The sequence below is a fragment of the Lissotriton vulgaris genome, chromosome 2_2 (genome assembly GCF_964263255.1).
Source record: "Lissotriton vulgaris chromosome 2_2, aLisVul1.2, whole genome shotgun sequence".
Classification (NCBI taxonomy): Eukaryota; Metazoa; Chordata; class Amphibia; order Caudata; family Salamandridae; genus Lissotriton; species Lissotriton vulgaris.
In genome coordinates, this window is record NC_141688.1 from 312,043,217 (window position 1) to 312,055,455 (window position 12,239).

Consider the following 12,239-nt stretch of genomic DNA (forward strand, 5'->3'; position numbering starts at 1 on the left):
TCTTTCACCGTGACCTGCAGCAGGACTTGAATTGAGAGCGTTTTTTGTCAAATGGGAAAAATACATCTTTTCCCTCAGGCCCCTGCGGTCCTGTCAAGTATCACGCATCAAGCGTTAGACTAACGCATTTCAGTGGGGTGATCCACATCACCGCACTGAAATGCAAAGTCACGCATTATGCGTAGCGCCTCAGCTGTCAAGACAGTTTATAGCGCTGCCTAAATAAAAATGCTGAGCAGCATTGTGCACATGGCGTGCGCACCCTGCTGGCAGGCTTGGGGCTCCCTTTGCGGAGAGGCTTCAGAACGTAATGCTACAATGTAGCATGAAGCGCACGGGGACCGACATGACGTCACGTCCTGCGGCCGGAATACATTTGTAGGAATCAGGAGTTGCAGCAAATAATCATGGCGGGGGCTGGCAGCGCTGCCTGCTTGCACTGCAGGCCGCCGCCTCCTTCCTCACCGTGTGGCTCACCTGTGTCAGTGCGAGGAGCTGGGCAGCTGTGCTGTAAATTCGACCCCCGGCCGCGAATTAAACTGTTGAGAGAGGAACTCAGTGGCTGGGATGAAAATGCGGGACTCTTTTCTTCAGGACCCGCTGAATACTTGTTGCAATGACCTGATCACCGTGAAGGCTTGCTGGTAACTTTTTGGTCTGTGCCCCTTAAGGCCACTGGAACAGAGTTAGCTGCCTGAAAAGTGGATTTGAATGTGCCTGCTGAAGCATCGCCTCTTTGCATTTCGGCAAATGGGAATCATTTTTTCACCGGCACATAAAAGCTGTGGTGAAGAATGTGTCTTGCCTCGGAGTACTTTAGGGGTCATGTTTGTGACAAGCATCTTCCGCCATTGAAATACGGGCTGGGGTGACATTGCCACTGGAATGCACTGGGCTGGGAGGTTCAGGGAAGAAACATTTAATGATTTTTTTAAAAACGAGTCAAAAGCGAGCCAGACCCTCGGGTTTTGTGTCAGCTGAAGTTATAATTCTGCTACATAAGTTGCAGAGAGATGGAGGAAGGGAGACACTGGGATAGTAAAGAGAGGGGAGGGAAAGAAAGGTATGGAAAGAGGAAGGAGGGGAAAAGAAGAGGGAGGAAGAAAGAGGAGAGAAGGAGGTGAAAGGAAACAGGCTGAGGCAAGAAAAAGAAAGGAGAGAGAAAGCGGACGTATGATCCTAAAAGAAAAATGTAAAAATTATTATGTAGAGGAGGGGAAGAAGATGAAGAAGTTAAAAGTGAGAGAGGAAGGAGAGAGGCTTGATGGAAGCCAGTGTTTCATTCCAGTTTTCAATCTATGACGCCAGATCTGCCCTAACTACCAGTGATAAATGAGCTGAGGATGGAACCACCTTCCTTCCATTTTGAAATTATCTTTATTAATTTTATCATAGTGGGATTCTCTTTTATTTATTTTATCATATTATCATAAATCGCATTCGTTGAGCTGCTGCTTGGCTAAGATTGTTCTGTCTTAAAGGGGCTTCCTCTGACTAGAAAGCAACAGGCCTCTCCTGCATCACTTACAGGCATCACGAGTAAGCATTCCAGAATGTTCTTTCTTTGATGATGTCTGCTTGGATGTTGATACCTTTGCCACATTATTCACTAGATGGTCCCATTAATGAATCAGCCTGTGCAGCACAAACGGTATGATTCAGACCACCTTATTGCGCAAATGGGTGTAATGTCAGATATTTATGTTTCCCTCAGCTTCGTTCCTGCTCGCCAGAAAGTGTCACTCATAGTCCTTGAAATGTCACTCATATTTGCACTGAAATTATGACAATGTCACTCATAGGAATCTCAAACCTTGGCAGCTATGCCCCTATGCCTCATATTATTTTACTTTTAATGCAGAATAATGGGGCAGTTTCAGCTCTAGTTAAATTCTTTCCAATTTTATTCAAAGTACAGCTCCAAAACTGTACCCATGTATACATGCCAACCCTCCCGATTCAGGCATGGGACTACCGCTTTTAAGGTCAGTCTGCTGCCTCCTAATTCCAGTATGCAAAAAAAAAATCATCTGTAGGATTCTGTAGACAGAGACTAGTTTTTTGTGTGACTAGGAGTTACTGAGTATGCACTGCCAGTAATCTGCTGCTGCAGGCCAGTACACAACATTTTTTCTCACGCTCTCTCTGCCTGCCGTAGCAGTTTCTCTGTGCTCCTGACAGATAAGGAAAAACCCTCTAATTTGATTTAGTCCCAATACATGACAATAGACCCGATTCAGACCTCAATAGAAGTCAATGGGAGGAATACATTTTCCCCGATTATTTTTTTTTAATTCTCACTTTCCTCCTTTAAAAAGTTGGCATGTGGGTGCATGGTATTTCTATTAATATAGCGCTTAATGCCCATAAAAGGCACTGGCACAGGATTTGTGAGAATCTTGATTTCATGTTGTTAAAAAGAAGTTTGCAGCATTGACCTAGGAAGACCTGCTATGTGTATGCCACTTCTTACTAATGTAACATCTGAGGTTTGTTCGTCACCTTTGGTATATGATATGCAATACTTCTGTTTCTGCATTTTGTATTCTGCATTCTGTATTTTTGTATTCTGTATTTGATATTCAGCTTTTTGTATTTTGTATTTCACTTATTTTGTATCATGCTCATGTCTATGCTTCTTCTATGAGTTGATGAATGTACTCATTCATGTGACTCTTGGATCTCACCATTGCCATTTTTCTGGTTTTACTTTCATTCAGTACATTCTGTATCTTTTGTATTGTCAGTATTCTTTATTGATTACTGTCTTTTTGTTTTCCTAATAAAAACGATTTGAAATTTAAAAAAAATGAAGTTTATGGGTGCCAGGATTAAAAGGAAATAATCTCGACGCAAAAGTGAATTAAAACCATAGTGCATGAATTACAATATTTAGTGAAAACAGTGCCTCTTAGACACACCCCTTTTAGAGACCCACACACACATTTTTTAGTCGATATAAAGCGATTTATTTAGGAATTGTTAAAATGTCCCTAAAAACACCCATTAAACTTCTTGTATTTGCTAGTTTTATTGACATTTCATTGGAAACAAAAATCTCTATTTTGCTGACTTTCAATTTTTTATGTTTGCTTATCAGCCATGACATAAAAATGCAGGGCAGGTGGCACCACTACCTGTTTCCCACTTTGAACATAAATGCATTTTAAGAAGCTGCTTGTTTTGAAGTAAGCCCTCTGTGGGTGCCATTGGCTGCACGCTTATCTCATTGTACAATGTGTAGGAGGTGGTTGTAAATAAAGGGTTGTAGGTGAACGTGGCTCATTGCAGCATCAGATGTAACAGGCTGTGGCGGTCCAAGGCAGTGCGCATGCGCATCCCTCCCGGCGTGCGCTCTCGAGGACTTTTGTCCCCGGCTGCAGGACGGCGTGAGCGCAGCGCGCGTGCGCGGCCCACCAGAAGCCTGGCTCCAGCATGGCGGCGAGGCGGGCGGCGGCGCAGCGCGCAGGCGCGGAGGCCGGCCGCGCGGGGCCGCGCGCACCGTGTGTATGTGTGTGTAGCGGCGCGCGGGCGGGGGCGCGCGCCGGCGGAGGGATCCCTCCCGGGTGATGAGGCTCGGGGGGTGAATGGATTGAAGAGTTCTTGTTTTTGTATCACAGTTTCTCTCTTTCGGGTGTTTTTTACTCCCTCTTCTTGTCACCCGTTCCTGGCCCGGGAGGGCCGAGGGGGGCCCGCTGGGGGCCTGGAGCCGGGCCCGGTGCGGAGGGAGCCGAGGAAGGAGGAGCTGCGGAGTCCAGGACAAGAGGGCGAGGAGGAGGAGGAGGAGGAGCCCCCGGGGGGAGCGGGAGCCGTACCCCCCCACAGACAGGTGCGGGCTGCTGTCCAGGGAGACGGGCGGGGGAGGGGCTGAGAGTGGCGGGGGAGTCCCTGGGAGTTGTCATTGTGAGTACATTATTATAGGGGCTTGGGGGGAGGGGGCGTGCAGTTATTTGGGGTACAGTACATGGCCACTTGAGGAGGCCTGGGCTCTCTTTGGGGGTGCTGCCATCCTGGGGAGGGGCGCCTGCCCTCCTGGGGGTTGGCGGGAGCATCATGGAGGGGGGGCGGGGGGAGTGCACTTGTCCACTGATACTTTTCTTATTCCTCGGTCGGGATCGGGGAGGGGGGGGTGCCAGGGAGGAGAGAGCGAGCATGGCAGGGGAGGGGCTGCAGGAGTGCACAGAGGAGGAGGGGGCAGTGCCAGGAGGGGAGGGGCACCAGGGCACGAGGGGCACCCAGGGCGGGAGGGGCACCCAGGGCATGAGGGTGGCATGCACAGGGCCCGGAGTGCAAACTTGTGGCAGCAGGAGTGAAGTGCCCGGCGGCATCAGGTGCACCCACCCCTGCCCACCTCAAAGCTTCACCCTCTGGGCACCATGAGCATCTGATCATGTGCCCCCCGGTGGGTGGGGCCAGTGCACCCTTGGCATGAGGGTGACATGCACCTAACACTGCTTAGGGCCCGGAGTGCAAACTTCTGGCCGCAGGAGTGAAGTGCCCGGAGGCATCAGGTGCACCCGCCCCTGCCCACCTCAAAGCCTCACCCTCTGGGCACCATGAGCATCTGATCATGTGCCCCTCGGTGATGGGGCCAGTGCACCCTGGGCATGAGGGTGACATGCACCTAACACTGCTTAGGGCCCGGAGTGCAAACTTCAGGCACAGGAGAGAAGTGCCCGGAGGCATCAGGTGCACCCGCCCCTGCCCAGCGCCGAGCCTGGCAGCAGAGGGGCGCATGGCCCCCTGCGCACAGTGAACAGCCGCTCTTCTGCCCCTCCCGGTGGGATGCACCCGGTGCCCGTTAGTATTCCCTTCCTGCATGGGCAGCCGTGCTGGCACGGCGGTGGCCCTGGCAGGTGAACTCTTACAGTGCCACCCAGAGCCCGTGGAGAGGGGCCGGGCCAAGGGCACCGTTCACCCCGCCCAGAGGTGCAACACCGCAGACCTTGTAAGGGGATCTGAGCGAACTGCCGGCAGCCTGGCACCGGGGTGGGACAAGGCACTTCTCACCTTCAATCTTAGAGACAGAGGTTTGACTATCGAGGTCTCTTTACTCCCCCCACGGGGTGCTTGGGGTGCTGTTTATTTCTTGTGCTTAACCCCTCCGGTGCTGGCATTGCAGGAGTGTCGTTCTCTTAGACCATCGGGTGCTGGCATTTTGGGGCGTCTTCGATCTGTTATGTGAAGTGTATTTGTAAAGTGCACCATCGCCCGCAGTGGTATCACCGGTGTGTGCGCCTAACTCTGCCTATGACAGGTTGGTTATTGAAGGGCCAGCTCTTCGGCGTCTTGCGGGATTTAAGAAGAGAGGAGAAGGGTTTCTCATACTTAGCTCATAGGATGTCTCTCGGCATTTCAGGGATGTGTCGCTCCACCCTTCACATTGCTGTTTGTTTCCTGGGGTGAAGTTCTGATTTCCATGCGCAGTGCCCACCTCTCCTGAAGTGGATGTGCCAAGATCTGCCACCCCCAGAGTGCTAGAGTTTGTGTGTTCTGTTTCTCTGTGCCAGGAACAGAGGACTCCTGCCCGGTGTCGCTGTACATTGTCATGCATTCGCCTTTGTGCCCCTCAGTAGAATCTGCATCCTATGCTGCAGGCCCAGCAGTCTTTTATGCATGAGATTGGGGAGAGCGTGAAGTGGGGAGGCACACTTTAGTTTCTCGATCATCCATATCCTGTTGTGTAACCTTTGTTCCCTGAGACATCGGATGTGCCGTGGGAATCTCCAAAGAGTAGTATCTAGATTGTGTAGACTTTATCACCTGCCATGCACAGTGTCCCCCGTGGCGCACAGTATCCCCCGTGGCGCACAGTATCCCCCGTGGTGCACAGTACCCCCCCCGTGGCCTGTGGTGCACAGTATCCCACGTGGCCTGTGGTGCTCAGTGGCCCACGTGGCCTGTGGTGGTGCACAGTATCCCACGTGGCCTGTGGTGGTGCACAGTATCCCCCGTAGCCTGTGGTGCACAGTGTCCCACGTGGCCTTTGGTGCACAGTATTCCCTAGTGTCTGTCTGAGCTCCCTTGAAGACCGTGCATGCCACTGTTCTGCTCTACGTATTATTTACTTAATGACAGCCAAGCTCCTATCTTGGTAATGGGGCTCGTCACGGGGTGGAAAGTATTGGGGTGATGCCTTCATTCAGAGGCAGCATGCAGGGTCTACCTTGGTCATTTGCAGCAGCTTGTCTGTGCTTGTTTCTCTGTTCTTAGTGTCTCTATGCCTTTGCATCTGAAAGGACATGGCCTTCGAATCTTGTTAGCCTGTGTACACGTGGTCTTGGCATAGCCTTTATACACGTGCTCCTGTTACAACCTGACAGGCTGTGTACACATAATTCTGGCAAACCCTGTGTACACACGATCCTGGAATAACCTGACAGGCTTTGTATACATGATCCTGGCAGTTTATGTATACATGATCCTACACATGATCCTGACAGACTGTGTATACATAAATGGGATTGTTGATCATTTAAAGAAATCTCCAAGCGACGCCCCAATTATAGCAGGTTCTCACGTCCCCGTCCTAATGTTTGCGGACGACACGCTTTTACTTTCACGTACACCGAGCGGTCTCCAAAAAGTGGTTGATGCCTTTGGTGAATTTTGCGATAGCAGGGACCTTGAATTGAATACGACCAAAACTAAATTCATGTGCCTAAATCATCAGTCCACTTTCAAAGGTGTAATAAAATACAAAGGCACTCCGCTAGAGAAAGTAGATGCTTTTTCCTATCTAGGCATTATTTTGCAGGGCAACATGAAATGGAAATCGCACATTAACACGGCAGTATTGAAGTTTAGCCAGCTTGCAGGCGTAGTTGCCCTAAAACATAGAGCCTCGCTGACAAAACCAAGAAATTGTGCCCTTGAAATTTATAATATGAAAGTATTGAGCGCCTGTTTATATGGTTCTGAACTTTGGGGGTTTTCAAATCTAGGAGAGTTGGGGCGGGCAGAAAATAGATTCTTGCGAGGGCTTGTAATGGCCCCTCAAAGCACACCCATAATCCCACTAAAACTGGATCTTGGCAGAAATAATATTGAGGACATAGCTAGGCTACAGCCACTTCTATATTGGAGACGTTTGATGGTGACCCCAGAGTTAAGCCACTATGCTACAGCTTTGTCAGATGTTGTCAAGTGTGATCGTTTCCATTGTATTGTATGGCTAAAAAAATTACGGGGCCTACTTGAAAAGTTAAAATTGGAACACCTATGGGGTAACAAGGATGTAACTAGTTTTCCTTCGAAAACAAAATTAAAAGAATTGTATTGGGAGATGGTGTATTTAACAATGTACTGCAAAGGATCTGCACCAAATTTTTCATCCCGCTTTTTGGACATAAAAATGTTTCCGTCATGTGAACCATACTGGGATATAATTGAACGCCCACATGACAGGAAACTATATTTCCAATTTCGCGTTGGAACACTACCAGTGAATGCTTTGACGAAGCATTGGTCTCCATCGTGGGATGAACATTGTTATCATTGTAAGGATCAAATAGAGCACATCTCCCATCTGCTGTTTTGCTGCCCATTATATACCAGCCCTAGGCGCAAATGGCTAAAACCAGTTTGCCTAAACATTGGAACCCGCAGCCAATCGACAGCACTTAGAATATTAGAATCTGACTGTTCCACAACCTTTGTAGTTGCTGTAGCAAAATTTCTTGCTTGGGCCTGGGTAATCCGCACTCGCACTTTATTGTTAAATGTAACAAAATGAAATATGGTTGCCATGTCCTAATTGCTTTGCCATTTGAAATGTTTTTATAAAAATGTTTATGAATTTAGGTCAAATTTTTATTATGTATAGTATTCGACTCTCATTGTTTAATACGTGTTTTAAAAAAAGTATTTTTAGCTATAGTATTTATTGTAATAGGGTTAGGACGGGTGTCGTCGAACCGCATGGCATTAAAATCGTGTCATACGCCGACGACACCCAGCTGGTGGTCTCACTGGCCACCGAGAACAGCAAGTGCTCCCCAGCCGATCTGCTACACTGCCTAGAGGACATAAAGGGCTGGATGACCAACTCCTCCCTTAAAATAAATGGAGATAAGACGGAGCTCATGCTCCTAGGCCCACCCTCTCCAGTCCCATTCACCTCCCTGTGGCCCAATGCACTGGGTCCCCCCCCCACCCCAAAGGAAAGCGTGAAGAGCCTGGGAGTGTGGTTGGATAACAAACTCTCCTTCTCCACCCAGGCCACAAAACTATCTGCCACATGCTTCGGCCTTCTAAGAACCCTGAGGAAGGTTCTTCCGCTGCTGCCGCTAGAAGCCAAAAAGGTTGCGGTCCAAGGGCTAATCCAGTCTCGCCTTGACTCGAACAATGCCCTATACATGGGGGCACCTGAGTTTACACTTCGAAAACTACAGGTTGTTCAAAACTGTGCAGCTCGTTCCCTGCTAGAAATCCCGCGCACTCAGTCTGCTAAACCTGCCATAAAAATTCTCCACTGGTTGCCAGTGAGGCAGAGGATAGCCTTCAAAGCATTGTGCCTGGCGCACCGCACCTTCTGGAACACAAGCCCAGCGATCAACAGAAATCTTGTCACCCCCTATCATCCCAACAGGAATCTACGATCAAAGGAGGCCTTCCTTGCCGTCATTCCCAGAGTAAAGCGAGCCAGAGCAGGGGGAAGAATGTTCTCGCTGAATACCGCCAGGCTCTGGAACGACCTTCCCCTCTCACTCCGGTCCAACTCTAATCTTCTCTCATTCCGCAAAAACTTAAAAACATGGTTGTTTGACAAACCCACTGTACAATAGCACCTCCTCCGTCACCTTCTGGTCAGCTCAGCGCTTGGACGCCCACGGGCAGCAATCGCGCTCTATAAATACCGTTACAATTACAATTACAAAGCTTTGAAACACAGTATACATGATCCCATCACAGCCTATGTACACATGATCCTGGCACAACCTGGCAGCCTGTGTACACATGATCCTGGCAGCAGGGTGCACATGATCCTGGCACGGCCTGTGTTTACATGATCCTGGCACAGCCTGTGTATACATGATCCTGGCACAGCCTGTGTATACATGATCCTGGCAGCCTGTGTATACATGTGTATAAATGATCCTATCACTGCCTGTTTATACATGATCCTGGCAGCCTGTGTATACATGTGTATAAATGATCCTATCACATCCTGTGTACACATGATCCTGGCAGCTCGTGTGCACATGGATCCTGACTGGCTGTGTATAATTGGCCCTATCACAGCCTATGTACACATGATCCTGGCAATCTATGTACAGATTATCGTGGCACATCCTTTGTATACATGATACTGGCACAGCCTGGCAGCCCGTGTATACATGATCCAGACAGGCTGTGTATACAGGATCCTATCACATCCCGTGTACACATGCTCCTGGCAACCTGTGTACACAAGATCCTGCCAACCTATGTCCACATGATCCTGGCAGCCTGTGTCCACATGTTCCTGGCAGCCTGTGTTTACATGATCATGGCAGAGCCTGGCAGCCCGTGTACACATGATCCTGACAGGCTGTGTATACAGGATCCTATCGCAGCCTGTACACATGCTCCTGGCAGCATATGTACACATGATCCTGGCAGCCTGTGTCCAAATGATCCTGGCAGCCTGTGTACACGTGAACCTTGCCCAGCCTGGCAGCCTCTGTACACATGATACTGGCACAGTCTGGCAGGCTGTATACACATGATCCTGGCAGCCTGTGTTTACATGATCGTGGCAGAGCCTGGCAGATTGTGTACACACGATCCTGGCAGCCTGTGTGCACGTGATCCTGTGTACACGTGATCTGGCCCAGACTGGCAGGCTGTGTACACATGATCGACATCCCACGAACCAGCCACATCTCCGGACATCTGCGAGACCTTCACTGGCTCCCCGTCAACAAAAGAATCACCTTCCGCCTCCTCACCCACGCACACAAAGCCCTACACGACCAAGGCCCGAGCTACCTCAACAGCCGAGTCAACTTCTACGCTCCCAAACGCCACCTCCGATCAGCCAACCACGCCCTCGCCGCCGTCCCCCGCATCCGAAGAGCGACTACAGGAGGAAGGTCCTTCTCCCACCTGGCCGCCAAGACCTGGAACTCCCTCCCGACCGACCTGCGCCTGACCCAAGACCACCTCTCCTTCAGGAAGAAGCTGAAGACCTGGCTGTTCGAGCAGTAGCGGCTCCCCCCCCCCCCCAGCGCCTTGAGACCCCACGGGTATGTAGCGCGCTTTATAAGTGTCACTGATTGATTGATTGATCCTGGCCCAGACTGGCAGGCTGTGTACACATGATTCTGGCACAGACTCTGTGCACATGATCCTGGGTGCCCGGACTGGATTTTCCTGCTGGTGTGTTAACTTTAACATATAATGAAGTGGCGTTTGAAAGGTGGCCCTTAGTGTTGTTATGCTGTAGACCACGTAGCCCGGGATGGGACCGGGAGCTGGCTATCCACACACCATGGAGCGTGGAATGGGACCAGGAGCTGTCTATCCACACACCACGGAGCCTGGGATGGGACTGGGAACTGTCTATCCACACACCACGGAGCCTGGGATGGGACTGGGAACTGTCTATCCACACACCATGGAGCGTGGGATGGGACTGGGAGCTGTCTATCCACACACCACGGAGCCTGGGATGGGACTGGGAACTGTCTATCCACACACCATGGAGCCTGAGATGGGACTGGGAGCTGTCTATCCACACACCACGGAGCCTGGGATGGGACTGGGAACTGTCTATCCACACACCATGGAGCGTGGGATGGGACTGGGAGCTGTCTATCCACACACCACGGAGCCTGGGATGGGACTGGGAGCTGTCTATCCACACACCATGGAGCCTGAGATGGGACTGGGAGCTGTCTATCCACACACCACGGAGCCTGGGATGGGACTGGGAACTGTCTATCCACACACCATGGAGCCTGGGATGGGACTGGGAGCTGTCTATCCACACACCACGGAGCCTGGGATGGGACTGGGAACTGTCTATCCACACACCATGGAGCCTGGGATGGGACTGGGAACTGTCTATCCACTGGGAACTGTCTATCCACACACACCATGGAGCCTGGGATGGGACGGGGAGCTCTCTATCCACACACCACGGAGCCTGGGATGGGACTGGGAACTGTCTATCCACACACCATGGAGCGTGGGATGGGACTGGGAGCTGTCTATCCACACACCACGGAGCCTGGGATGGGACTGGGAACTGTCTATCCACACACCATGGAGCCTGAGATGGGACTGGGAGCTGTCTATCCACACACCATGGAGCCTGGGAAGGGACTGGGAGCTGTCTATCCACACACCATGGAGCCTGGGAAGGGACTGGGAGCTGTCTATCCACACACCACGGAGCCTGGGATGGGACTGGGAGCTGTCTATCCACACACCATGGAGCCTGGGAAGGGACTGGGAGCTGTCTATCCACACACCATGGAGCCTGGGAAGGGACTGGGAACTGTCTATCCACACACCATGGAGCGTGGGATGGGACTGGGAGCTGTCTATCCACACACCATGGAGCCTGGGGTGGGACGGGGAGCTGTCTATCCACACGCCACGGAGCCCGGGATGGCACCGGGAGCTGTCTATCCACACACCATGGAGCGTGGGATGGGACTGGGAGCTGTCTATCCACACACCATGGAGCGTGGGATGGGACTGGGAGCTGTCTATCCACACACCACGGAGCCTGGGATGGGACTGGGAGCTGTCTATCCACGCACCACGGAGCCTGGGATGGGACTGGGAACTGTCTATCCACACACCATGGAGTGTGGGATGGGACTGGGAGCTGTCTATCCACACACCACGGAGCCTGGGATGGGACTGGGAGCTGTCTATCCACACACCATGGAGCCTGAGATGGGACTGGGAGCTGTCTATCCACACACCACGGAGCCTGGGATGGGACTGGGAACTGTCTATCCACACACCACGGAGCCTGGGATGGGACTGGGAACTGTCTATCCACACACCATGGAGCCTGGGATGGGACTGGGAACTGTATCCACACACACCATGGAGCCTGGGATGGGACGGGGAGCTCTCTATCCACACACCACGGAGCCTGGGATGGGACTGGGAACTGTCTATCCACACACCATGGAGCGTGGGATGGGACTGGGAGCTGTCTATCCACACACCACGGAGCCTGGGATGGGACTGGGAACTGTCTATCCACACACCATGGAGCCTGAGATGGGACTGGG

The 12,239-nt window shown here is 51.4% G+C and overlaps 1 protein-coding gene across 5 annotated transcripts in view; it reads left to right on the top strand.

The window, feature by feature from the left end:
* Window positions 1-3,543: 3,543 nt before the first annotated feature.
* Window positions 3,544-12,239, top strand: part of PHF21A (PHD finger protein 21A) — a 679,011-nt gene continuing 670,315 nt past the window's right edge. For 3 of the 5 annotated variants that reach the window (XM_086959648.1, XM_086959652.1, XM_086959650.1), the window contains exon 1: window positions 3,544-3,829. The gene's annotated coding sequence lies outside the window, so the exon portion shown is untranslated. The remainder of the gene's footprint in view (window positions 3,830-12,239) is intronic. The other 2 variants (XM_086959649.1, XM_086959651.1) reach the window with 1 other exon arrangement.